Genomic DNA, 26,772 nt, shown 5'->3' with positions numbered 1-26,772 from the left:
GTTGATTTTCTCGGCACGGCTCATATGTACTTTAAGAATAATCCATTTTGCCCCCATACATAAGATAGGCTATATTTTATCTTACATTTAGATGTCACGCCTAACAAGGATGTGTCTGGCAAGACATTAAATTGTAAAGGTAAAGATATTAAGATTTTCATAATCCTGCTTTTAAGTGCGACGATTAATAAGATCTCTGGAAAGTTGCAGTCAATGTGATAAAGCTATTTGGCACTTAATGCAATATATGCAAAATATATACGCTATTAGAACGCCATTAGACTGTGTTGTTCGTGTTGATGCATGTAGAAGTAAGTTTCTTATTCATCAAACTGTTGTTTGGGAGGAAATGATTTGGCCAAATGTAGACATTTGATTGTTAGAGACATTATTTATTTGAGGTGGAAAGAGGGAGGTGTAGTCGCGTACTGAATCAATTGAGAAGCAACCGTTGCTTACTTGAGATGAATTGAAGGGTTATTGTGCATTGAATCATTTTAGAAGTAATCCTGCTTTCTTGGAGTGGAGAAGAAAAGAACATGCGTAATGAATCCGCCAAGAAGTGTAGTAGTAACGGAAGAAAGTAGTAACTAACAAAGCAACTCCTGTTCTGTTTGTACATGCATTTTTAAATGCTCTATTTGGGTCGCCGTTTATTCTCTTTTAAATTGGGCGTTAGGAAAAAGAAATCATCGATTTTAGGAAGTATCAATCGGTAAGTTTTACTAATATCTCAGATAATTCATATGAATCTTAGAAGCAGTTCAAAACGTTGAAAACGGTTCGTAATAGATATTTGAAACGAGTCTGACGATTTCTGGTAATCATAAAAAGTCATCACCAATAAAAGCAATACATATAGTCTTCGTGTCATGTTCATGGAAGAATAGTGACAGTATACGTTTGTTTTGTGATCTCGACCGAACAATCCCGTAGGTTTCTCGGTTGCCAACAATCCCGTGGGATTCTGCAGACGTAAATACACAAAAACGTGTATTAGCCCTATATTTTAGGATATTTAAGTTTTATCTAAATGCTTAACGGTATATTTCACAGTTTCTTTTATTTGAGCCGTGCAGGGGAAAATCAAATAGTGGCTTTGCGACCAGCATGGATCAGACCAGCCTGCGCATCCGCGCAGTTGGTCAGGATCATGCTGTTCGCTAACAGTTTCTCTTTCCCAACAGGCTTTAAAAGCGGACAGCATAGATCCTGACCAGACTGCGCGGATGCGAGGCTGGTCTGGATCCTGCTGGCCCGCAAACCCACTATGTTGGTTTTCTCAGGGGCACGGCTCATTTACATTTATATTTAATGACAGTCTTATAAAAAAAACCTAGCTTTTCAGACTAAATCATTTAAAAAAAAACTTAATCCTGGATTTTACTAGTCTAGTAGACAAACTTAAGTTTATTCTAGGGACCCCCTGTGGATTTGGGAAATTTGTACCAAAAATTTTATTCAGAGTTCAAGTTTTCATTTTCGCGTAATTATACAATAATCCATTTTTCACCTTTGGAATCAAAAATCTTCACACAAAAGTGGGCTCGTCTAATTCATATTCCAGACAAATAAGCAGACGGTATTTCATCCCGAGACGATATAACACTCAAACAGACGTCTTATTTCGTACTCCTGAGAAAAGAAAGAGAGAATTTTGTCTGGAATAAACAATTTAGAATACAAATTCATCATAAACTGTGCATCTTTAGCTTATTCACTGTGGTGGACGTTTGTCTAACAGGACCTGCAACATATTTAAATTTCGCTATATTATAATTTTTAGAACTTGCAGGTAGAAATCAACGAAAAACACATTTGAGCCGTGCCATGAGGAAAACCAACATAGTGGTTTGCGACCAGCATGGATCCAGACCAGCTGCGCATCCGCGCAGTCTGGTCAGGATCCATGCTGTTCGCTGACAGTTTCTCCAATTCCAATAGGCTTTTAAAAGCGAACAGCATGGATCACTGACCAGACTGCGCGGATGCGCAGGCTGGTCTGGATCCATGCTGGTCGCAAACCCACTATGTTGGTTTTCTCATGGCAGGCTCATTTATTGTTTAAGTGGCATTTATCAGCTTTCTTAGATTCGCGTTTCAAAATAACTTCTCAATTTTACCATAAAAAACTGTTCAAAATAATCTGAAGAAAACTAACATGAGAGAAACAATTTCACTTGCCTCGAAAAGATCTTTCTTCATGTGTACTTTTTACTAGTATGTCATGTCATTTTATTATAACCAGAAGGTGGAGTCCTGCGTTTATGTTACGACAAACGAGAAAGTCTTTTAAACATTTAAAGACAAACGGCGAGGGTTAAAGTTTGAGACGGAAAAACCCCGAATTAAAAATTACAGAAGGAAAGATTTGGATAGCATTATGAAAACTTTAGTTTGGGAAAAATTTTTAACAAGCACAAAAATTTAAAAAGACAATGGAGTGTTAGGTGTGACTTCAATCACTTGCCCCTCACCGATGTAAGTTTGAGCGTCACTTGAGGCGTTGAATTCTTCATGTAAGGAAGCCATCCAGGTGGCTTACGGAAGATTGGTGGTTCTACCCAGATGCCCACCCGTTACGTAATAATGCATGGAGGGGCACCTGGGGTCTTCCTCCTCCACCAAAGTTGGAAAGTTGCCACATGATCTATAATTGTGTCGATGCGACAATAAATCCAACAAAAACAAAAAGCATAGTTACTATCAGATGGGAAAAAAAATGAATAGAAATACCATTTTTCATGGTGAATTAATACATTAATCCCCATTTAACTTGCTCCATGATTTTATCAATAAACTTGGAGTATATACGCTGGGGAACAGTAAATATGTTCATGATTGCCTCGATTGAAGAATACATTTGGTTTGATCGGGCAATGTAGCTGGACAGATATATGACCAATTACACCATGTTCATTTGATGTGCTCCTACTGATTATAACGAGTTATACTTGTAGGTCCTCTCGGAGAATTTCACAGACCAATTCTAAATCATGGCATGCAAGTTGGTAGACTTTAAAAGTTCCACTCGATGTTTTGTATAAAATGTCCTTCATAAATGTGATTCACACATTTCAGCTGATAAACATACTGTGAAAACTTCTATATTTTAACGGGGGACTAATTTCTGTGCATTTCATGGTTGCGCCAATCCATGAAAGGAACAAGCGAAGTTTCCATTCTTTTATGTCCACAAATGCATATCACGACAAGTTGGTCATTTTGAGTTACCGTAAAACAACAAAATTTTATATCCGCGAAATTAAATAATTTTTCAAAGTATATATGAAATATCCCTTTAATATTAGTTTGCATAGAGTTTTATATATAACAGTTACTGATTCTTGTCTATTGCTGAAATTGTTTGATTCCTTAATTAGTTGTCAGTCAATCAGATTTCTTTTCCAACATGGTGGTTGACGCAGCATACGCAGTGAGGACGTCAGATGGTAAAGGGGGTTACAGATATCCAATCAAGGCAGTGAATATACTCAAAGCACCACGGACAGAGTTCCAGTGAAAGTGTTCTTGTCAAGGGTTACGCTCTTAATTGTACAGTTGCATCACAAGGTAAATATTTTAACAATGTTATTCATTTCATTTTATGCCAGACAGGAAGTTCCAGTGTATTCATTATTCATAGGTATGCCCACTTAGCTCAATAGGGAGAGCTGAGATCTATGGAAAGCGGGGTCATGAGTTCGAACCCTGGGATGGGCATGTGTTTACCGTGACAATTTGATGAAAGACATTGTATCTGAAATCATTCGCCCTCCACCTCTGATTCCTGTTGGGAAGTGGGTAGTTTACTTGCGGAGAATGGGTTTATACTGGTACTGAATCCAGGAACACTGGTTAGGTTAACTGCCCGCCGTTACATAACTGAAATACTGTTGGAAAAACAGCATTAAACCCAAAACAAACAAAAAACAACAAAGCTAGTTTGATAGTTACGGTGAAGTTGTTTGCATTGATTTGTTTTCAGCTCTACCAAAGAAAATAACCGGAGCGAAAATAGCATGTTTAGACTTCAGCTTACAGAAGGCCAAGATGAAGATGGGGGTGCAGGTGTTGATAGAAGATCCAAATCAGTTAGAATTAGTTAGACAGAGGTACGTTTCCATCATCTATTTCCGGATGTAAACAGTGCTGTAAGAAACTGAGACAAAAACGATGATCAATTCTGTGGAAAAATAATTAATACTTCTTACACCAAAACATACAAGTTACGGTCAAATTATCTTAACAAAATTTCAGAACTACTGCTTGCAGTCGCCAAGGTTGATTGTTTACATCCACAGACTTTTTGACGCATGGGAAAACAGACAAAAATACTATACTTCCAATTGTACGTTCTGAAAATAGGTTTCGGTACTCCATGAAAAATATGCAATTACAAAGAAACAAAGTGGAATTTAAAGTCTGAAACTGTAAATAAAAGATATTAAATGCTTGCAATTTCATGAAAGGTAACTTTCAGAAGAATGGAACCCAAATTGATTTTGCTGTCAGTGGATAAAAGAAATACTGGCTGTATCTAGCCCTTACCATGCTGGACACGATTGATTCTGCCTTTGTGACCAGTGCAGATCATGATCTGCACTGTTTGCCATTCAGTCAGTATCTTTTTGGTATGCACCCCTTTTAACAGTTAATGGTACTGTCCAAACTGAAAGATGGACAAGTTCATTATTGAAATTTAGCTGGGTAAGGGCTAGAGTTCTGTATTTACTGAGGCTTTTGTTATCTGTGCACTTAGTGTATTCATTTTACTGCATTTTTCAGGGAATCTGATATCACAAAGGAAAGGATAGAGAAAATTTTATCGACAGGAGCAAATGTAATTATGACCACAGGAGGGATAGATGATTTATGTCTGAAGTATTTTGTTGAAGCAGGTGCAATGGCAGTAAGAAGATGTAAGAAGATTGATCTGAGGAGAATTGCTAAGGCAACAGGAGGTGAGTTAAATTATTATTTGAGAGGTGTTGGGTGTTGCAGCCAGTGTGGTCCGCTGACTTCCAATCGCTTGCCCCACATCACCTCGTGTAGAATACTGTCTTGTGAGGAAGCCATCCAGCTGCCTTACCAGAGTTTGGTGGTTTGACCCAGGTGCTGGCCCATGCCCGTAGTAATACCTTGACATGCATCTTGTGGAAGTCAACCAGCTGTAGGGCTGGGTACCGCCTTGAAAAAAATACCGCGGTATACCACGGTTTTTTCCTAATTACCGCGGGATATACCACGGTATACCACCAACTCTAAACCCAACAAAAACAAAACAAAACCTGGAAAAATGCCATATGATCTATAATTTTGTCAGTTATATCTTGAACCCAACAAAATGAATAAATATATATAAATTGTTACTATGTGTCTGCCTGAACGTCCCGAATTAGTGTCTGGTCAGTAACTTTGTCATCCAGCAAGGGATTTTAATATAACTTGCTACAAATGTTCCCCATAATGAGACGATGTGTCATGCGCAAGAAACGGATCACTACCTCAAAGGTCAAGGTCACACTTGGAGGTCAAAGGTTAATGGAGCTTTTTTCCTGTCAGGTTCATTACTCTGTCACCCTTGAAGGGATTCTAATATTATATGGCACAAATGTATCCCATACTGAGGTGACATGACATGCGCAACTCCAAGACCCCTAGCCAAAAGGTCAAGGTCACACACAGATTTCAAATGTCAAGGTTTTTTTCATGTACGGCCCTCTGTGATCCATCGAAGGATTTTAATATTACATGACACAAATGTTCGCACAATGAGACAGTGTGTTGTGTGCAACACCCAGGTCCCTAACTTAGAAGTCAAAGTCACACTTGGAGGTCAAATTTCAATAGGTTTTTTTCTGCGCAGTCCATAACCCTGCCATCCATCAAAGGATTTTAATTTTTGGCACAAATGTTTCCTAGAATGAGATAACTTGTCATGAGTAACAGCATGACCCCCCAGTTCAAAGATCGTCGTAGTCTGAGGTCAAAGGTCAATGGGGTTTTTTCCTTTCTGGTCCATAACATACAGGTTATAAAAATTTTGACCAAACATTTACCCAAATATTACATATCAGTTACCACTTACACTCAAATGAAGCAGTATGGGTGGGGGGGGGGGTGCATGCAGTTTTTCAAAAGTAGATTCTTGTTGAATATTAGATTAGTAAACAGTTTTGTGGGTGTCGTAGTATTGTTGTTTAATATTTCATATGTCATCTTTTCTTCAGCAAAACTATTTAATTTTTCTTTCAGCTGTTCTCGTGACGACACTGGCTAACCTAGAAGGTGAAGAGACCTATGAAACGTCATATCTAGGTCATGCTGAGGAGGTTGTACAGGATAGAATCTGCGACGATGAACTCATTCTCATTAAAGGGTAAGAGCTTGATAATGTTGCATTTTGGTCCTGAATCAAATTATTTTCGGACAGGCTTTGTCAGATTTAAAATTGACTTAAAGTCAAACTTTGGATTTTTCTGTACTGGTCCATATATTTCAGGCTTTTGTTTGCCAGAATTTTTCTGCATTTATAACTATATTGAAAAAGGATATTTTTGGAATCGAAATGTACTTTATCTGGCTTCTGATTTTTAACTGAATCTGAGGCCTGGTCAAAATTCCCGACCTTTGCAGCCCTGGCAGCAAATATTTGTAGCAGGAGAGTATCAAATAACAGTACTACATTAGATTGTTAGTAAAAAAAATAGCTTGCTTTCAATGATTCACTAGCAAAATGTAAACTATTGTGTGTGTGTATGCTAAAGTAAGTCAAGAAATATCATATGAGCTTAACACTTTATTAATCCACTTATCCGTATGTGGCACATCAGTTTTTGTATGAAGTTAATGCAAAATTCAAATTAGCTTTTGTATTCCTCATATTTAAACATTAATGAAAACTAAGCTGTGAAATTTCCAAGATCAAGTACTTTTACTTATTTCTGTCACTTCTTACAGGCCCATTATTGATTTTAGATAATCTTAGTAGTAATTGTAGAAATATAAACTATTAAAAGTCTGGATTCTGAAAGATTAAACATACAAATTAGAAACTGCCAAGTGTTGGCTGTTGAAAAGGTTATAAAAATAAATAGTAGTTTGGTAACTTTTGATGAGGTTATGAAAATAAATAGTAGTTTGGTAACTTTTGATAAGGTTATAAAAATAAATTGTAGTTTCAAAGTGGTAACTTTTGATAAGGTTATAAAAATAAATAGAAGTTTGTAGTGATGGGCCGACAATCGGTGACAATCGAATAATCGTCGGCGTTGCATTAATGAGCGCGATCGCCGACTTCATTTTTCCCAGACCGATTAATTACTTGGCACCCTAAACGGATAATTTAGTTGTTTCTGACCGGTTCTTTGGGGCAATTACGCCAAGGGAAACTACTCTACCTAAAACTGGCTTCCTCCAAAGTCTCAAAAGAAATTGAGGTCATCTGTGATCACCCAGATTTTGGAAGATATATGGCTTTTACAACATTAAGCCGGGAAAACCATCAACCTAAACTCTTGACATTAGTGTGGCAGTATGCATAGCATGCCATAAGACTTATGCAAGCATATTAGCAAAGGAATTTTCATTTTTTGATTTTGTGGGATTGAAATCATTCCAGTCGTAAACTAAGAAATAATAAATCAATAATACGTTTTTTGCTCCAAACAATTTTAATTTGATAACACAATATCACTGGATAAGTCCCTTGTGAAATTAAGACAAGTACCTGATTTGAAGTTCACTATCTTCACAAATATTTTACTTTTATGCTGTTAACTTACTCATGTTTATGAAGGGATACAATAGAAATAGGATATTTGACGTCTGTGTGGTTCATTTCTTAAGTAATGACATAAAACATACACTGTGAGATGACCTTATAGATATGCAACTAGAGTAACCGATTATCCGATTAATCGAATCGGTTGGCTTGTCCGATTATGCCGATTAATCGATTGGCAAATCTAACCGATTTGCCCATCACTAGAGGTTTGGTAACTTATCAATGAAAACCTGGGCTCATATTCATCCAATTTTGTAAGTTAGACTTCAGAAAGCTAAACTTTTCTTTTTGTCATTAAGTGTCTTCAAATCACTTGCCCCTCACCGAAGCGGGTTCGAGCCTCATTCGGGGCGTTGAATTCTGCATGTGAGGAAGCCAACCAGCTGGCTTATGGAAGGTAACTTGAGAACCACTTGACCCAGAATGTTGAAAATTCATAGGATGATTGGACATGCAGACTAGATTACCCTTATTGATTTTGGGGTCACTTGATCAATGGTCAAGGTCACATGGGCCTGAACATGGAAAACAAATTCCATTCAGTAACTTGAGAACCACTTGACCCAGAATGTTGAAACTTCATAGGATGATTGGCCATGCAGAGGAGATGACCCCTTATGATTTTGGGGTCACTCCGTTAAAGGTCAAGGTCGCAGCGGATAGAAAATGGAAATCCATTTCCGGTTTATAACTTCAGAACCATTTTACCTAGAACCTTCAAACTTCATAGGGAGAAAGGACTAACAGAGTAGTTGACCCCTATTGTTTTTGGGGGTCACTTCCTCAAAGGTCAAGGTCACAGGGGACTGAACATAGAAAACTCTTTCCAATCAATAACTTGAGAACCACTTGACCCAGAATGTTGAAACTTAATAGGATAATTGGACATGCAGAGTAGATGACCCCAAATGATTTTGGGGTCACTTGATTAAAGGTCAAGGTCACAGCAGCCCGAACATGGAAAACCGTATCCAATTCATAACTTGAGAACCACTAGGCCCAGAATGTTGAAACTTAGTGGGATGATTGGACATGCCAAATAGGTGATCCCTTTTGCAGCCAACCATCAGTGTCTCTTTGACTTTCGCTCTTGTCCCCTATTGACTTCTTGCATATACGACTATGCAGTGTGGGAGACATGCGCTTTTTGTGCCCCCCCATGAGTGGTGGGGGCATATAGATTTGGTCTTGTCCGTGCATCCGTCCGTCTGTCCATCCGAAGTTCTCGACGCCCCTAGCTCGAAAAGTATTTGATATAAATAAAGCTCAAACAGTATTAAATTTTGATATAAATTGATGAAATCTTGCATGAGTCTTTATCATAATATGAACTCGCGCACCTCCTATTTTTCGTCTGGCTCCCCTATTTTCAGAGTGATGGCCCCTGAAATAGTCAAAAATGCACATTTTCACCTTGTGACACGCCTACCTCAAAAAGTATTTGATATAGATTCATTAAACCTTGCATGAGTCTTAATCATGATATGAACTTGCGCACCTCCTATTTTTGATTTGGGTCCGCCCCCTATTTTCTGAGTTATGGCCCCTGAAATAGTCAAAAATGCACATTTTCACCTTGTGACATGCCTAGCTCAAAAAATATTTCATGTAGATTCATGAAACCTTGCATGAGTCTTAATCATGATATGAACTTGCGCACCTCCTATTTTTCATCTGGCTCCATCCCCTATTTTCAGAGTTATGGCCCCTGAAATAGTCAAAAATGCACATTTTCGCCTTGTGACACGCCTAGCTCAAAATGTATTTGATATAGATTCATGAAACCTTGCATGAGTCTTAATCATGATATGAACTTGCGCATCTCCTATTTTTCATTTGGGTCTGCCCCCTATTTTCTGAGTTATGGCCCCTGAAATAGTCAAAAATGCACATTTTCACCTTGTGACATGCCTAGCTCAAAAGTATTTGATATAGATTCATGAAACCTTGCATGAGTCTTAATCATGATATGAACTTGTGCACCTCCTATTTTTCATTTGGGTCCGCCCCCTATTTTTAGAGTAATGGCCCCTGAAATAGTCAAAAATGTACATTTTCACCTTGTGACGCACCTAGCTCAAGAAGTATTTAATATAAATGGTTGAAAACTTGCATAAGTCTTTATCATGATATAAACTTGCACACCTCTAATATTTTGGCTGGCTCCACCCCCTATTTTTAAAGTTATGGCCCCTGAAATAGTAAAATAAATGCACTTTTTCACCTAATTATGTGCCTAGCTCAAAAAGTATTAGATGTAAATTCAGGAAACCTTGCTGGAGTCTTTAACGTGATGTGACCTTACACACTTGGCATTCTTCTTGAGAATCTTAGCTCTTATTACAGAGTTATGGCCCTTGAAATGGCCAGAATAGTGGATTTTTTGTTTGTGATGCTCATAGCTCAGAAAGTATAGGGCCTAGAATAATGAATCCTTTTCATAAAATGTTTGTTTAGGCTATACCCCATTAAGACTGCAAACATTTGAATTATTGCCCCTTATTTGTGACAAATGTACCAGTGGGGGGCACACCCTGTGTCCTACAGACACATTCTACAAATTCTAAAAATTTTCGTTTACAAAAGCATCTTCTAGTTTACCACTTTATTCTGTGGTAAGTGCGCAATAATCTTTTAATGTAATGAATACATAACTATAAACATCTAGAAACTGTTAATTAAACAAAATAAATGTCAGTTTAAATCCTCTGGACACATTTTACACCAGGATTGGAGGCTTTTAATGTCTTAAATCTGGTGAGATTGAATCACATTAATATTCTATTTACAGTAATGATTTGTTGCAAAAATGTTCTTTCACAAGAAAAAAAAATACATAAACAACCAGAAACAGTTATACTATTTCTGGGCGATAACTTGAGAACGCTTGGGCCTAGGATCAAGAAACTTAATAGGGAGATTGATCGTGACCAGCAGAGGTCAAAGGTTAAGGTCACATTGACCCAGAACAGTAGAACTTTTTTTGCCAAATAACTAGAGAATGCTTTGGTCTAAGATCACATTTGATACGGAAGTCACTTACAACTGGTAAATGAACCATTATATTGATTTGAGGTCAGTACGTCAAACGTCAAGTGCACAGTGTCCAAATAATTTCTGTTGAGCAATTACTGAATGCATCAAGAGGGGGCATTTCGTGTTCTAGGAGCTCTTTTTACCATTGAAGAATATTTTTGATATTTGTACCCCCCCCCCCCCCCCCCCCCCCCCCCCCCCCCCCCCCCCCCCCCTCTGAAGGGGGTGGGTATACTGGTTGCAGGTTGTCTGTCTGTCTGCCAGTAGACACATTGTAAGTACAAACTCCCCTGACACAATTTAATGAAACTTCACACAAGAGATCAGTACAGTAGTTGTGCATTTTAGGTTATTTCAGAAATTTTGTTTGCAGAGTTATGGGACTTTGTTTTTTTAACTATACTATATACATAGAGTCTGCATATGCAATCTTGTGCGTGCCTAATCTCCTGAACCCATGCACACAATTTGATGAAACTTACCACAAGTGATCAGTAGTAACCCTAGTTGTGCATGATGCATCTTAGGTTCTTTCAGAAAAAAATTCTGCAGAGTTATGGGACTTTGTTTTTTGTTACTATACTATATACATACAGTCCACATAATTATGCAATCTTGTGTGTGTCAAATTGCAATGTACTGTGTCAGGGCGTGTGGGGGGTTACATTCATCACCTTCAGTGATAGCTCTAGTTTTCTCTGTGAAAATACCAGATATAATTCACTCTAGTATTTCGATAATTCACTGAAAAACATGATAAATGGCCAATATGTATATACAGAAATAATATCGGTAGTGTTGAACAATATCTGATTAATTGGCAGCAGACTTAATTAAGTAGACAGCTGCACAAATATTATCCACACAGACAGAAATACTGTAATTGCACAGTCATTCTATCAGTTGGTGTGCCTTTCCTTGCTTCTCTTGGCAGAAAACTCATAAATTTGATGTAAAACCAACACTTAAAATTGTTTCTTCCCATTTCATGGGAGATATTCTATTTATGCATTTGCAACCTGTCTGTAAACATTCTTTGCTTCTAAAAAGTCTGGATGTGTACATGATTAACCATTATCATGCTGGACATGATTGATTCTGCCTTTGCAATTAGTGTAGATCATGATCAGCCTGCACATACGTGCAGTCTGATCAAGATCTGCACTGTTCGCTATTCAGTCAGTATCTTTTTGATTAGCACCCCTTTTAACAGTTAATGGTACTGTCCAAATTGAAAGATGGACAAGTTCATTCTAGAAATTTAGCAGGGTAAGGGTTAACGTACAAAACACTACATAGACAGAGTAAAACATTATTATTGTCTACCAACAAGGACAAAACAGATGGAAGGAGTACTATAGCATACTCATTACTGTCTTGGCAGAAACACCACTTGGATGTATAAACCATTTATGATGTGCCACTCCTCCCTCTTAAAGCCTGTTAGTGCATATCAACAGCACAGCCCACTCGGATGATTTTTGGGAGAGTTATCTCCCCTTAAGGTAGACTACCCATTATGACATTCAGTGATTTCTGTCTGACTATGTATTCACATTAACCATTTTCACATTCTTTGGTTGTAAATGAAGGTCAACATGAGGCTGGCTTTCCATAAAAACTGAGAATGCTGAAATTGCTGATCTCCCCTTAAGTATAAAATTTGCCCACTTCTCCTAGTCTATTGACGAGATTAGAATGACTTTTCATAGGATAAGTAGCTGTAAAATTGAATATTAAAGTGTTTAAATTGAAACTTTAATCAGGAACAGAACATAAATTGTCAATTTGTGTGTCCCAGCACTTTGCCTATCATAATCTCCTGATATTTATAGGTTATACAATTGGGATATAGTAAAAAGAAACATTTCCATGTTGGTAAAACCTGGCTGGTTTAATCAATTTCCAGAATGTTTTACATTAAATTTTTAGCTCAACTATTCAAAGAATAGGTAGAGCTGTTGGACTCACCCATGCGTCGGCGTCCGCGTCCCGATTTGGTTAAGTTTTTGTATGTAAGCTGGTATCTCAGTAACCACTTGTGGGAATGGATTGAAACTTCACACACTTATTCACTGTAAAAAACTGACTTACATAGCACAGGTTCCATAACTTCTATTTTTTTACAAAATTAAGGCCCTTTTTCAACTTAGAAATTTGTGGTTAAGGTTTTATATGTAAGCTGGTATCTCAGTATCTACTTACGGGAATGAATTGAAACTTCACACACTTGTTCACTGTGATGATCTAAATGCATTGCACAGGTTCCATAACTCTACTTTGCATTTTTACAAAATTATGCCCCTTTTTCGACTTAGCAGTTTTTGGTTAAGTTTTTGTATGTAAGCTGGTATCTCAGTACCCACTATTGGGAATGGATTGAAACTTCACACACTTGTTCACTGTGATGATCTGACATGCATTGCACAGGTTCCATAACTCTACTTTGCATTTTTACAAAATTATGCCCCTTTTTGGACTTAGAAATTTTTGGTTAAGGTTTTGTATGTAAGCTAATGGGAAATTGAATGAAACTTCACACAATTGTCCATTGTCATGAGCTGATATGCATTGTACAGGTTCCTTAACCCTGTGTTGCAATTTTACAAAATTATGCCCATTTTTGGACTTGAATATTCATTCAATTGACAAGGCTGTTGAATAGTCGAGCGTTGCTGTCCTCCGACAGCTCTTGTTTTACATATATGAACCAGACCTTTACTCGCCTACAAACCTTATGTAGAATTATAATGATTGTGACTAAACTTGCAGGGGAAGGAATTATAAAGTGTACAGTTTTGATCAGGTTTTTCAGAAGATATTGTTCCCAAATTACTACCTTAGATGTATTTCATAATACACAAGGTTATGCTATTGGGATAAATCAAAAGAACATTTTAGATTGTTTAGACTCTGTTGAACTGAACAGTTATTAAAATGTTGTACATATTGTTTTTAAGATAGATTTTTCATGCAAGTATTTATGAAATGTGTTTATGAATTTTACCAACTAGTATGGTAGGATTCTTGATTCTTCTGAAATTTTGGTATTCTGATATAGGAAAACGTTTAAAGGTATAAAATTTGTTCAGACTGCCTCTAAACTATTGATTGAATTTTAATTAAACTTCATAGGAATATGTTGGGTAACTTTGAAAAACTACATATTGCAGTGTTCTTAACCCTTATCATGCTGGACACGATTGATTCTGCCTTTGCGACTAGTGTAGATCATGATCAGCCTGCACATCCGTGCAGCCTGATCAAGATCTGCACTGTTCGCCATTCAGTCAGTATCTTTTTGGTAATCACCCCTTTTAACAGTTAATGGTATTGTTCAAATTGAAAGATGGACAAGTTCATTCTAGAAATTTAGCAGGGTAAAATTAGGAGCAGAAAGTTATTTTGTGCCTCAGCACTTTGCTTGTCATATCTCTTGATGTTATAGGTTCAATACAGTTGGGGTATGGTAAGAAACGTTACCATCTTGGTCAGATTACTGCATTACTTCCTGAAGCATGTACGCTGTAGAAGTTGTCCCGGAACTTTGCCTGTCATGTCTTCTGATGTAATAGGTTATACATTTGGGATATAGTTAAAGGAACATTTCCATGTTGGTCAGACTTTGTTGGACTGACCAATTTCCAGAATGTTGTACATCATTTCTTTTACAGAAACTTTCTTTCACATAGTATATTTTGTTATGTTCTCTTGTAAAATGTTCCTGATGTGGGTATTTCAGAAAAGGTTATGTTCCCAACTTACTACCTGTGTATTTTATAGTGCACAAGGTTATGCTGATGGGATATAGTAAAAGGAACATTTCCATGTTGGTCAGACTTCTTTGGACTGACCAATTTCCAGAATGTTGTACATTCTTTCTTTTGCAGAAACTCTCTTTCACATTGGTTCTCCTGTAAAACATCCCTGCAAAATGTTACGTTGATGTGGGTATTTCAAGAAAAGGTTAAATTCCCAACTTACTACCTGTGTATTTTATATAATACACAAGGTTATGCTGATGGAATAAAGTAAAAGGAACATTTCCATGTTGGTCAGACTTTGTTAGACTGACCAATTTCCAGAATGTTGCACATTATTTTTTTGCGGAACCTTTCATTCACATACTTTCTCCTGTAAAACATCCTTGCAAAATGTTATGTTGATGTGGCTTTTTTAAAAAAAAAGGTTATGTTCCCAACTTACTACCTGTGTATTTAATAGTGCACAAGGTTATGCTGATGGGATAAAGCAAACTTGTAAAGGAACATTTCCATGTTGGTCAGACTTTGTTAGAGTGACCAATTTCCAGAATGTTGTACAGTCTGTCTTTTGCAGACCCTTTCTTTCACATAGTATATTTTTAGCTCACCTGTCACGTAGTGACAGGGTGAGCTTTTGTGATCGCCCTACGTCCGTCTTCCGTCCACAATTTCTTGTCTGCACGATAGTGGTTTCATTTATGATTTGATTTTAACCAAACTTGCACACAACTTGTATCACCATAAGATCTTGGTTCCTTTCTTGAACTGTCCAGATCCCATTATGGGTTCCAGAGTTATGGCCCCTGAAAGGGCCAGAATTAGCTATTTTGACCTTGTCTGCACAATAGCAGCTTTATTTATGATTTGATTTTTACCAAACTTGCACACAACTTGTATCACCATAAGATCTTGGTTCCTTTCTTGAACTGGCAGATTCCATTATGGGTTCCAGAGTAATGGCCCCTGAAAGGGCCAAAATTAGCTATTTTGACTTTGTCCTCACAATAGCAGCTTCATTTATGATTTGAATTTAATCAAACTTGCACAAAACTTGTGTCACCATAAGATCTCGGTTCCTTTCTTGAACCGGCCAGATCCCGTAATGGGTTTTAGAGTTATGGCTCCTGAAAGGGCCAAAATTAGCTGTTTTGACTTTGTCTGCGCAATAGCAGCTTCATTTATGATTTAATTTTAACCACACTTGCACACAGCTTGTATCACCACAAGATCTTGATTCCTTTCTTGAACTGGCCAGATTCCTTTATGGGTTCCAGAGTTATGGCCCCTGATAGGGCCAGAATTAGCTATTTTGACCTTGTCTGCACAATAGCAGCTTCATTTATGATTTGAATTTAATCAAACTTGCACAAAAACTTGTGTCACCATAAGATCTTGGTTCCTTTCTTGAACTGGCCAGATCCCATAATGGGTTCCAGAGTTATGGTCCCTGAAAGGGCCAAAATTAGCTATTTTGACTGTCTGCACAATAGCAGCTTCATTTATGATTTGATTTTAACCAAACTTGCACACAACTTGTATCACCATAAGATCTCGATTCCTTTTTATACGCCCTATGAGACGTATTATGTTATGGCCTCAGGTGTCCGTCTGTCTGCCTGTCTGTCTGTTGGTAAGCAACTTCCCTTCCGCTCTGTAACTCTTGAACCCCTTGAAGGATTTCAAAGAAACCTGACACAAATGTTCACCTCATCGAAACGATGTGCAGAGCGCATGTTTCGGATGGCTCACTTCAAGGTCAAGGTCACACTTAGGGGTCAAAGGTCATATGACTTTGTTTTGTGTGTATATTGCTCTGCATTTGCATTGCATTGCAATGCTCTTGTTTTTATTTGGCAGATCCTTCTTTTGTTCACTTACAATAATTTTTTTTTAATTACTTCCCTTTTATATTACTATAAATAGCTTATTTAGTAACTTTTTTATTATTGGCCGTAGGGAAAAACCGAGACCACTTTCCTGTGGTACAACATGGATGGTACCTCCAATTTATAGGTGTATTTTGACATATCTGTACCTTTAAGAAAATTTCAACTATATTTTCTCATGATTCTTTTGATTGATCTTGATTATGATTTTTTGACCTTCTTGTCCTTAAGTGCAATGATGAAAGGTGAGCGATATAGGGCCATTATGGCCCTCTTGTATAATGTTCTCTTGTAAAACGCTCCTGATGTGGGTATTTCAGAAAAGGTTATGTTCCCAACTTACTACCTGTGTATTTTATAGTACACAAGGTTATGCTGATGGGATATAGTAAAAGGAACATTTCCATGTTGGTCAGACTTCTTTGGACTGACCAATTTCCAGAATGTTGTACATTCTTTCTTTTGCAAAAACTTTCTTTCACATTGGTTCTCCTGTAAAACATCCCTGCAAAATGTTACGTTGATGTGGGTATTTCAAGAAAAGGTTAAATTCCCAACTTACTACCTGTGTATTTTATAGTACACAAGGTTATGCTGATGGAATAAAGTAAAAGGAACATTTCCATGTTGGTCAGACTTTGTTAGACTGACCAATTTCCAGAATGTTGCACATTATTTTTTTGCGGAACCTTTCATTCACATACTTTCTCCTGTAAAACATCCTTGCAGAATGTTACGTTGATGTGGGTTTTTTTAAAAAAAAGGTTATGTTCCCAACTTACTACCTGTGTATTTAATAGTGCACAAGGTTATGCTGATGGGATAAAGCAAACTTGTAAAGGAACATTTCCATGTTGGTCAGACTTTGTTAGAGTGACCAATTTCCAGAATGTTGTACAGTCTGTCTTTTGCAGACCCTTTCTTTCACATAGTATATTTTATAATGTTCTCTTGTAAAACGTTCCTGATGTTGGTATTTCAGAAAAGGTTACATTCCCAACTTACTACCTGTGTATTTTATAGTACACAAGGTTATGCTGATGGGATAAAGCAAAAGGAATGTTTCCATGTTGGTTAAATCTTGTTGGATTGATCAATTTCCAGAATGTTGTACATTATTTCTTTTGCAGAACCTTTCTTTCACATCCTTTGTCCTGTCAAACATCCCTGCAAAATGTTACGTTGATGTGGGTATTTCAAAGGTTATGTTCCCAAAATACTACCTGTGTATTTTATAGCACACAAGGTTATGCTTATGGGATAAAGTAAAACTTGTAAAGGAACATTTCCATGTTGGTCAGACTTTGTTGACTGACCAATTTCCAAAATGTTGTACAGAAGAATTTGAATGAGAAGATTTGAGTGTGTCACTTAATATTTCATGTGAGATTACAAGTTATGCAAATAGAGTAATGTGAAAAAGAGCGTTTCCAGATTTGTTAGATTTTAAAATACTGACCAGTTTCCATAACATTGTACATTAATATTTATGAACTTCTAGCACGTTTTGTAACTTAGTTACTGTTAAAGGGACATTTTGATTAGTTAGTTCTCTGTTGACTGGATTGAAATGTTCTTTTTTCCCCACATATTTGTATTAGACCTTACTTACTTTATTATCCACTTAATCCATAACAGGTTTACCTGCCAATTTGCAGCTTTATTTTGCAAGAACTTGATACAAACTAGACATTATTCTATGTCCCAGATGGTTCTAGAACACCTTGTGTATTACAAAATGGAAGCACAGTTTTACCTTTTCATTATCATAAGAGGTAACTAATAGGAACTGAACACTTGGTTTTGCTGTATCTCTGTGGTTCCAGCAGGTATAAAAGTATTTATTCATGGATACCTTGTGTTTTTATTTTGATATAATTATAATGGTAAACCATAATTTTTAGTCCTTTTTAGTGCAATATTACCTGTACTGTATTGCTGTGCCATAAAACCCAAATCAACAGAGGTCTTCAAGGATGGTAGTAGGACATAGTTAAATTTTTGAAATATTTTCAAGAATGTCAGAAATGTATTTTTTATCATTTTAAATCATTGTAAATTTTTAAAAATAAAATTTAAGTTAAGAGCAACAACAACAACAACAACAACAAAAAAAACAAAACAGTGTTGTCTGACTGAAATGGATGAAACTAACAGATGAAAATACCCCATCAAAGTTGTTTTGTGTAAATAAATTCAAAATTAATTAAAGTCTTAATTTTAAAAGTTCCTAATTACCTCCCTTTTAAATTTTTAAATGATACTTGAGTGGTATGGGCATATATTTAAAGAGAAGCAAAGGAAAAACTGGTTCAGACAGTAATGTATAAGCATGTAGATCATAGTACATAATATACAAAGATCAATGAATGGTTTTTGTCTGATGGAATTCTGAGAATGATGGATTTTTTCTTTTTCATGTATCGTCCTACATTGTTGCATGTCAGAGATTAATTAAGCTGGCTTCTTGAAGAATTTGGAGAGAATTTGGACTCTGGCCAGATACAGTAATGCTAAGAGGTGTAGCTAAATTTTTCATCTAACATGAATGCTGGTCAATTGCCATATGATTAAAGTTTTCTTTGTGACTTTAAACCCATGATTTCATCTACAGTTGAACTTCCTTCACTCAAACTGGAAGGGGCCCGCCCGCTTAGCTCAGTAGGGAGAGCATTGGTCTACGGATCGCGGGGTCGTGAGTTCGATCCCTGGGCGGGGCGTATGTTCTCCGTGACGATTTGATAAAAGACACTGTGTCTGAAATCATTCGTCCTCCACCTCTGATTCATGTGGGGAAGTTGGCAGTTACTTGCGGAGAACAGGTTTGTACCGGTACAGAATCCAGGAACACTGGTTAGGTTAACTGCCCGTCGTTACATGATTGAAATACTGTTGAAAAATGGCGTTAAACCCAAAACAAACAAACAAAATCAAACTGGAAGGGAAAAGCAAAATTTGTTCGCGTTACTGGTAGTTGGAGCCATCGAAAATTGACATTATGTAGATATTTTGCCGGGACTTGTTGATGAGTTCAAGCGAAGGGTAGTGTAAGAATTATCTGAGTTCGAGCGAATGAAGTTTGACTGTATATTCAGGATCAAGGTCTTCATATTTTTATGTCGTGTCATTTTTGATCCCCCGCCACGAGTTGTGGGGGGTTATAGGAATGGTCTCTGTCTATCCTTCTGTCCTTACGCCTGTCCGTAACATTTTGTGTCCGCTCTGTATCTCCTAAACCCCTTGAAGGATTTTCATGAAACTTTGGTCAAATGATCACCACATCAAGACGATGTGCAGAACACATGAGTCAGCCATGTCGGCTCAAGGTCAAGGTCACAATGCAAGGTCAAAGGTTTGAGCCTTCCATTTTGTGTCCGCTCTGTATCTCCTAAACCCCTTGAAGGAATTTCATGAAACTTGGGTCAAATGATCATCTCATCAAGACTATGTGCAGAATTCATGAGCCAGCCATGTCCGCTCAAGGTCAAGATCACAACTCAAGGTAAAAGGTTTGAGTCTTCCATTTTGTGTCCGCTCTGTATCTCTTAAACCCCTTGAAGGATTTTCATGATACTTGAGTCAAATTACCACCTCATCAAGACGATGTGCAGACCTCCTGTGTCAGCCGTGTTGACTCAAGGGCAAGGTCACAACTCAAGGTTAAAAGTTTGAGCTTTGTATCTCCTAAACCCCTTGAAGGATTTTCATGAAACTTTGGTCAAATGATCACCTCTTTCAAGACTATGTGCAGAACTCATGAGTCAGCATGTTGGCTCAAGGTCGAGGTCACAACTCAAGGTCAAAGGTTTGAGCCTTCCATTTTGTGTCTGCTCTGTATCTCCTAAACCCCTTGAAGTATTTGCAGATTCATTGATTTCCTCATACATGGACTATAAAATATACTCAACAAAGTCAATGCTTCCACCCAATACCATCAACCCTTTCACTATCCATAACAGCGGCGGGGGATATAGCTGTCTTTGAGACTGCCTTGTCAAGTTTATGTTCCCAGACAGATTTTGTCAATGTTCTTTATTGAAATGTGAAAAGGAGAGAATAATTATGCAGATGAAAACTGAGACTCATTTTTTGTTTTCTGCAGCTTTCGATCATGTTCAGCTGAAATTTTGTCCTTTAAAATCTTTCTTGTTATTGAGAAGTTAAGTGTGAATAACATTAAGTATAGTCTGGGGGGAAAAAAATGAGAATGTGATGCCAAGCAAGGGTTATTTAAGACCTATACAGGTTTTCCGTGTCGTGATTTGTTGATGTCTTTATCACGTGTGCTTTACATTACTTTAACAAATGAACTCCTGAATAAGCATCAGATTCTGTGCTTTTAGAAACATTTCTAGCATTATTATCTTGGGTGAAATAAAAGCTAAAAAATGCATTTTTATACCAGACTGTTTTAACAACTAATTTTCCTGAAGATAGTTTAATGGTGAAATGTAAAATAGAGAGCATTTTCTTAGGAATATAAAAAAAAATTGTTGACAATTTTCACTTTAAGGTGTGGGATGGATTTCCTTAGATCTATTTTGCAAATGATTATTGGGGAAAAGTTAACTGTGTAGAGATAATGTTTAAGGGTACATTGATTTACTGGTAGTCTATTTTCACTTAGTCAAGACTTGAAGAGTGAATTTAAGATTTCATTAGAACTTTTATCAAAATGCAATAAAGATACACCTCTGTGGCCAAGTGGTTTAGGCTGCTGACTTCGAATCACTTGCCCCTCACCAATGTGGGTTTGAGCCTCTCACGGGATGTTGAATTCTTCATGTGAGGAAGCCATTCAGCTGGCTTATGGAAGATCAGTGGTTCTACCCAGGTGCCTGCCCATGATGAAATAATACACACAAGGGCACCTAGGGTTTCTCTACCACGGAAGCTGGAAAGTCGGCATATGACATATAATTGTGTCAGTCCGAAATTAAACCCAATAAAACAAACAAGCCAGTATATATTGCATTAAAAATCTTAATGCAACAATAAAAAAGCAAAAGCTGTTTTCAGTCAAGGTGTACATTAATGGTAACATTATTTTGTTTTGCAGAACAAAGGCAAGGTCTGCGGCCAGTATCATCTTGCGTGGAGCTAATGATTTCTACTGTGATGAGATGGAGAGATCTGTACATGATGCTCTTTGTGTAGTGAGGCGTGTTCTAGAATCAAAGACTGTGGTGCCAGGAGGCGGGGCTGTAGAGGCAGCACTGTCAGTCTATCTGGAAAACTATGCCACATCATTGGTAAGTGAAAATTTTTGTATCGTTTATGATTGTCAGAGGATTTCAGTATACCTATGTTATGGAGAGACTGCCTTCCTTTATAAGGGGCCTCGGTGTCTTAAGTGGTTAAGGTGGCTGACTTCATAATCACTTACCCCTCCCTGCTGTGGGATGGGTGTAGAAATTTCTCCATCCAGTTGATTTGTGGAAGGTTGTTGGTTCTACGCAGGTGCCTGCCCATGCCTGAAATAATGCTCCAAGGGGCACCTGGGGTCGCCCTCCACCATTAAAAGCTGGAAAATCGCCATAATTATGACCTTTGATTGTGTCCTTGTGACGTTAAACCCAACAAATTGTAACTGGGTGAAAGATACTCTAGAGGTCACGTTTTGTACCTGATTTACATGCAGACTGGTCAGAAATTGAATGTTTTGGAATCTAGGTTAGTTCTGAAATTTGATAATCTGGACTTGGAGCTAAAGTCACAATGTCAAATGGTAGAAAAACCTTTAATACTCTTAAGGTCACATTTTCTGCTTGACCTTCAAGAAACTTGGTCCAAATGGTTTTGTCACATTCTTTATGAAATCTAATTTGCAAAAACAAGGACACAAGGTCAGATATTTTCTATCTTCATCTTCTTGACACTTGGTCTCAATGTTTGTCAGTCAGCTTTAGGTAAATTTTAAATTATATCATCTTGTGTCAAACAACAAGGTCAAGTGATCGGTACATGCCCTTCTTGGCCCTCTTGCTCAACAACTGAGTTTGAATTTTTTTATGTGCCTACAAAAATGAAGGTGGCATGGTCATGAGACACAGTGGCTAAATACCGGTAACTATATTATGAACTGATCTGTATTGCAGGGTTCAAGAGAACAGCTGGCCATTGCTGAGTTTGCACATTCACTGCTGGTTATACCAAAACAGTTGGCTGTGAACGCAGCACAGGACTCCACTGATCTGGTTGCGAAACTGAGAGCTTATCACAACATGTCTCAAATGAAACAAGATCAGAGAGAACTAAGGATGTAAGTGTTTAGAGTTCAGGGCTTGAGAAATTCACTTGTCCTCTCGTAAATATTAGTAGAAGTTGGCTGCGGGCAAGTGGAATTTGCTGTATTAATCATCTTGCAGGAAGTGGGACCAAAAATAAAATAAATGCCATTAAAACAGAACTGTGCAGAAGTCAAATATCTAAATGGAAGTTGATTTAATTGTTTGCAACTCTAAAATCTGGCCCGTTTCATTATAGTGCAAAATTATGATCACATTAGCCAGATGCTCTATAGTCCATGTCAAGATTTCCATAAGTTATGCTGTTAACAGACTAAAGACTGTGGGTAAAAGCCTTTTTCCATAGTGAATTGCTTCAAACTTTATATAAATATATTTGAGTTACTGTGAAATCATTAATATTCGTGGGGGACTAATTTTCGTGTATTTCGTGGTTGAGTCAATCCACGAAATTTAATCCCAACTAACAAGTAGGGGTGGGCGATATACCGCGGTAGACCGGTTATTGCGATGTTTTTTCCGACGATACGATATTGCGATATGATTTTCGAATACCGGTTATTTTATAACATTAAGTAACACTAACGTAAACCAAGAAGATTCACAAAAAAAATCCTTTTCTTGCCAGCACGATTCAACTTTGTTTTCATTTTTCTCCTTTCATTTCCGGTGCAGGTAGCAGACTGGTTTACAGCTATTTTACGGACCCAATTCCACATAATAAAACCAATAAGAAAATTTAGATAAATATAATTTCGTATTTGTCAACGACTCATTAGTAATTTTTCTATCAACTAGAATTTATTATTCATACAACAGCTATACCACTTTCCTCGTTTAAAATCGGTGAATTGAGCAACCTGTGTTATATGATTGTATCCGTAAACCGAATGTAGTGCCGCATAATAAACTAAAGAATATTTTGACGCAGTCTACTTTCGCTTTTGAATATCCGGTAATCGGCGTCATAGCATGATAGCAACATGTCGGACTTCGAGATTGTTGAAAATAAAGGCAAAATCATCAACAGTTAATAGTATTTGTGTATGACAATTTGACAATACTCCCCATAATCTAGTCAAAACTTTTTTTTTTTGTTTACTGGTATTTTTATTTATTGAGAAGGTCGAGCAAACACTCTTGTTGTTGATACTAGTCATTTTACTCATTTTTAATTGAATAAATTTGAAGAAAACAGTATGATTCATCATGTTTTTGTTCATTAGATAATTGGTACAATATATCCCAGTATATTGCAATATCCACATACAATATTGCAATATATCGCAATACCAATTTTCGTGGCAATACCCACCCCTACTAACAAGTAAAAATTCCATTCATTTTATGTTCAAAAGTTGAAATCCACGAATTCATATCCCCACGAAATTGCCGTTTTGACAAAAACCACGAAATTTCATGCCCACAAAATTAAATGATTTTACAGTAGATGTTTGTCCAGTAGGGAACAAATGCCCACTGAGACTAAAGTACAACAGTACAGCAAGAGGACCATCAAAAGGTTTTGTTCTCGGGTAATATAAATATTGTGAGCTCAACCTAGTGTGCCATCTTTTAATTTTTGTTGGCAGAAACTTTGCAAAACTACTTTTTCATCGGAATAAAAGTCTGTTGGTATGGAAATTACATTGAGAAATGAATATTATTTTTAAACCTGAAAATTCCAGTTTTGAGTTTTCTCAATATATATGCTGTTCCTTTTGTAGGGTTGGACTGGACTTGTACAAAGGAGTTGTCAGAGATAACAAGAAAGCCGGTGTTCTAGAACCAGCCATCTCAAAGATTAAATCCCTGAAGTTTGCCACAGAAGCCGCTATTACCATCCTGAGGATCGACGATATGATAAAATTAGCGCCGGAACAGAAACAAGGCAGCGCTTATCAACAGGCGCTCAGATCTGGACAATTATAACTTTAATTAATAAATAGTCAACTTGTGTTGAAAGTAGAAATTTTCTTGAACAAATGAGTAAAAGAAGGCCAATAAAAATGCATATTTATAGAATTCAGACATGAAATGGTACTCGGATAAAGAAGTACACAAAGCAATAAGTGTTGAGATATGAGAGTGAAAATAACGGAAACTTTAATCAGTACCACAGTAAATTGTAGTTTTGTCATAAAAATACTCTAAAAAATTCATTGAAGAAATTTGCAAATATGAAGTCTTGGGCAGTAATATTGGTAGATAGGATGAGATTGATAATTCAGTTTGTTTATCTGTGTATAAGGTCTAAGACTTCTCATATAATGTCATTCTTTTGTGAGTGAAAAAAAAAACTATATGTTTGGATATAACAATATTTGATATATATTTGTACTGTTTTGTCATCCGTGAGCATTAAGAAGTGATAAGCGCTATTTTGGGCTGTCAGTTGAATGGCTGCCATGTTTGTTTGAATTTACTTATTTAAATGATACAAACTGCTAAATGCATTTTAAAATAATTGAATCACAATTTTCTAGACAGTCCATATATGCAAACTGTCTATATTCACAGAGTATCAAATATGTCTGGGAGAATCTTTAAGTACTTTACTGACAGTTTTAAGTCATCTGGAGTAAATAGATCTACATTTTGAAGGGTATTTATCACTTATAAAATTTAATGTTCTGTAATGCTGGAATACAAATAATGTGTTCGGATTATTATTGTCACGATTTATTTATTTACAAATCCATCCTGTCATTATTTCAATGTGATGCTTTTCTCTTTTTTTTTTGTATGAGCTTATAAAAAGTTTTTATAGTATTTCAAGTGTTGTTGAAATTTTATAGTATAAAGCTTCGAGATAAAGCTGGAAATAAGCGCATCTGTCTATTATTGCAAAGTTTTGTTAAAATGGTTTTGGTACTCCAGACCAAGCTAGAAATAGAAAATTGAGCGTAAGATTCTGCATGTGCCTTTCAGTCTTCATTGAATTTGGTATTTTGACTACTTGAGTTTGTTTAAAATGATTACACTTGAATGCACCAAAGGGGATTCTAAAGTTAAAAATATCGGACCCTTTTTAACGTATGAATTGCTTTATGAATAATTTAGTCTGTTGCATCCTGTTAAATGGTAAAACGATGTGCAAGAGGTAAAAATGCTCTACCGGTAAACCTGCAGTGAACTTCTCTTGAACAAATTTACTGATCTTCACCAAACTTGTCTGTAACTAAGCAAACACTACACAGGGACCAGAAAGGTGAAACCCTTCAAAGAAGCCCTTGAGGTTTAGGAGTATATCAAGGAGTATATTAATCATCACACAGAAATATTTGGTAAACAAGATATTTACCAACAATCTACCTGTCCATTATGTGTTCTACTGGTGTCCTGCATGACTGGATACTTAAATTATTCTCAAAAAGTTGTCCCCCTTTAAAAATGACTGTCATTTGTAAAGAAATAAATAATTGCTGAAAACTATGTTCCACCTCCACCTAGTTGAGTGAAATTTCAGCACTGGGACATTATTGCAAATACATCAAAACAGATAGGTAATAGTTCTTTGAAAATAGCGAGTTTTTAAAGGCCTTGAACTGTCTGTAGCTCATTTATGCAGTTCTTTTCCGGATTTTAATGCATGTAATTGTTTTGCACAGTAATATACATATTTTATATGCTGTTTAATTTTTCATATAAAACAACCCTTTATTTCTATGATTTGGTGGTGTTTGAATTTTTTTCTAACAAAGTATGGGGCTAACTGTTAATGGATCTTTGTTTTCAGTCTGTAGAGTACCTGTTTTCAGACCAGTTGCTAGAGAGTTTATAGCATACAGCGATGAACATTGATGTTGCGGACCAATATGGCAGATTGGTTCAGGCCGCTGACTTTTCATCACTTGCCCTTCATCGCTGTGTTTTTACCTCGACAGCAATTCTACTCATCTTGGCGTCGGCGTCACACCTTGGTTAAAGTTTTGCTGTTTTAGGGTCCAAAGTCGCAGTGACCAGTCGATAATTTTGTTTGCCAGCAGTGGCCAGTGGTTGTTAAATAACCTGATCCTTTTGAGTCTGTTAGTCAAGTCTGAAGCTTT

General features: G+C 36.9%; 1 pseudogene; it reads left to right on the top strand.

Moving 5' to 3' along the window:
* The first annotated feature begins 247 nt into the window (after window positions 1-247).
* On the top strand, window positions 248-25,495 carry LOC128549275 (T-complex protein 1 subunit alpha-like; annotated as a pseudogene).
* The last annotated feature ends 1,277 nt before the right edge of the window (window positions 25,496-26,772 follow it).

Source organism: Mercenaria mercenaria, chromosome 16 (assembly GCF_021730395.1).
Source record: "Mercenaria mercenaria strain notata chromosome 16, MADL_Memer_1, whole genome shotgun sequence".
NCBI classification, from domain to species: Eukaryota; Metazoa; Mollusca; class Bivalvia; order Venerida; family Veneridae; genus Mercenaria; species Mercenaria mercenaria.
The sequence above is the reverse complement of the archived record's forward strand: the minus strand, read 5'-3'. Positions and strand labels throughout refer to the sequence as shown.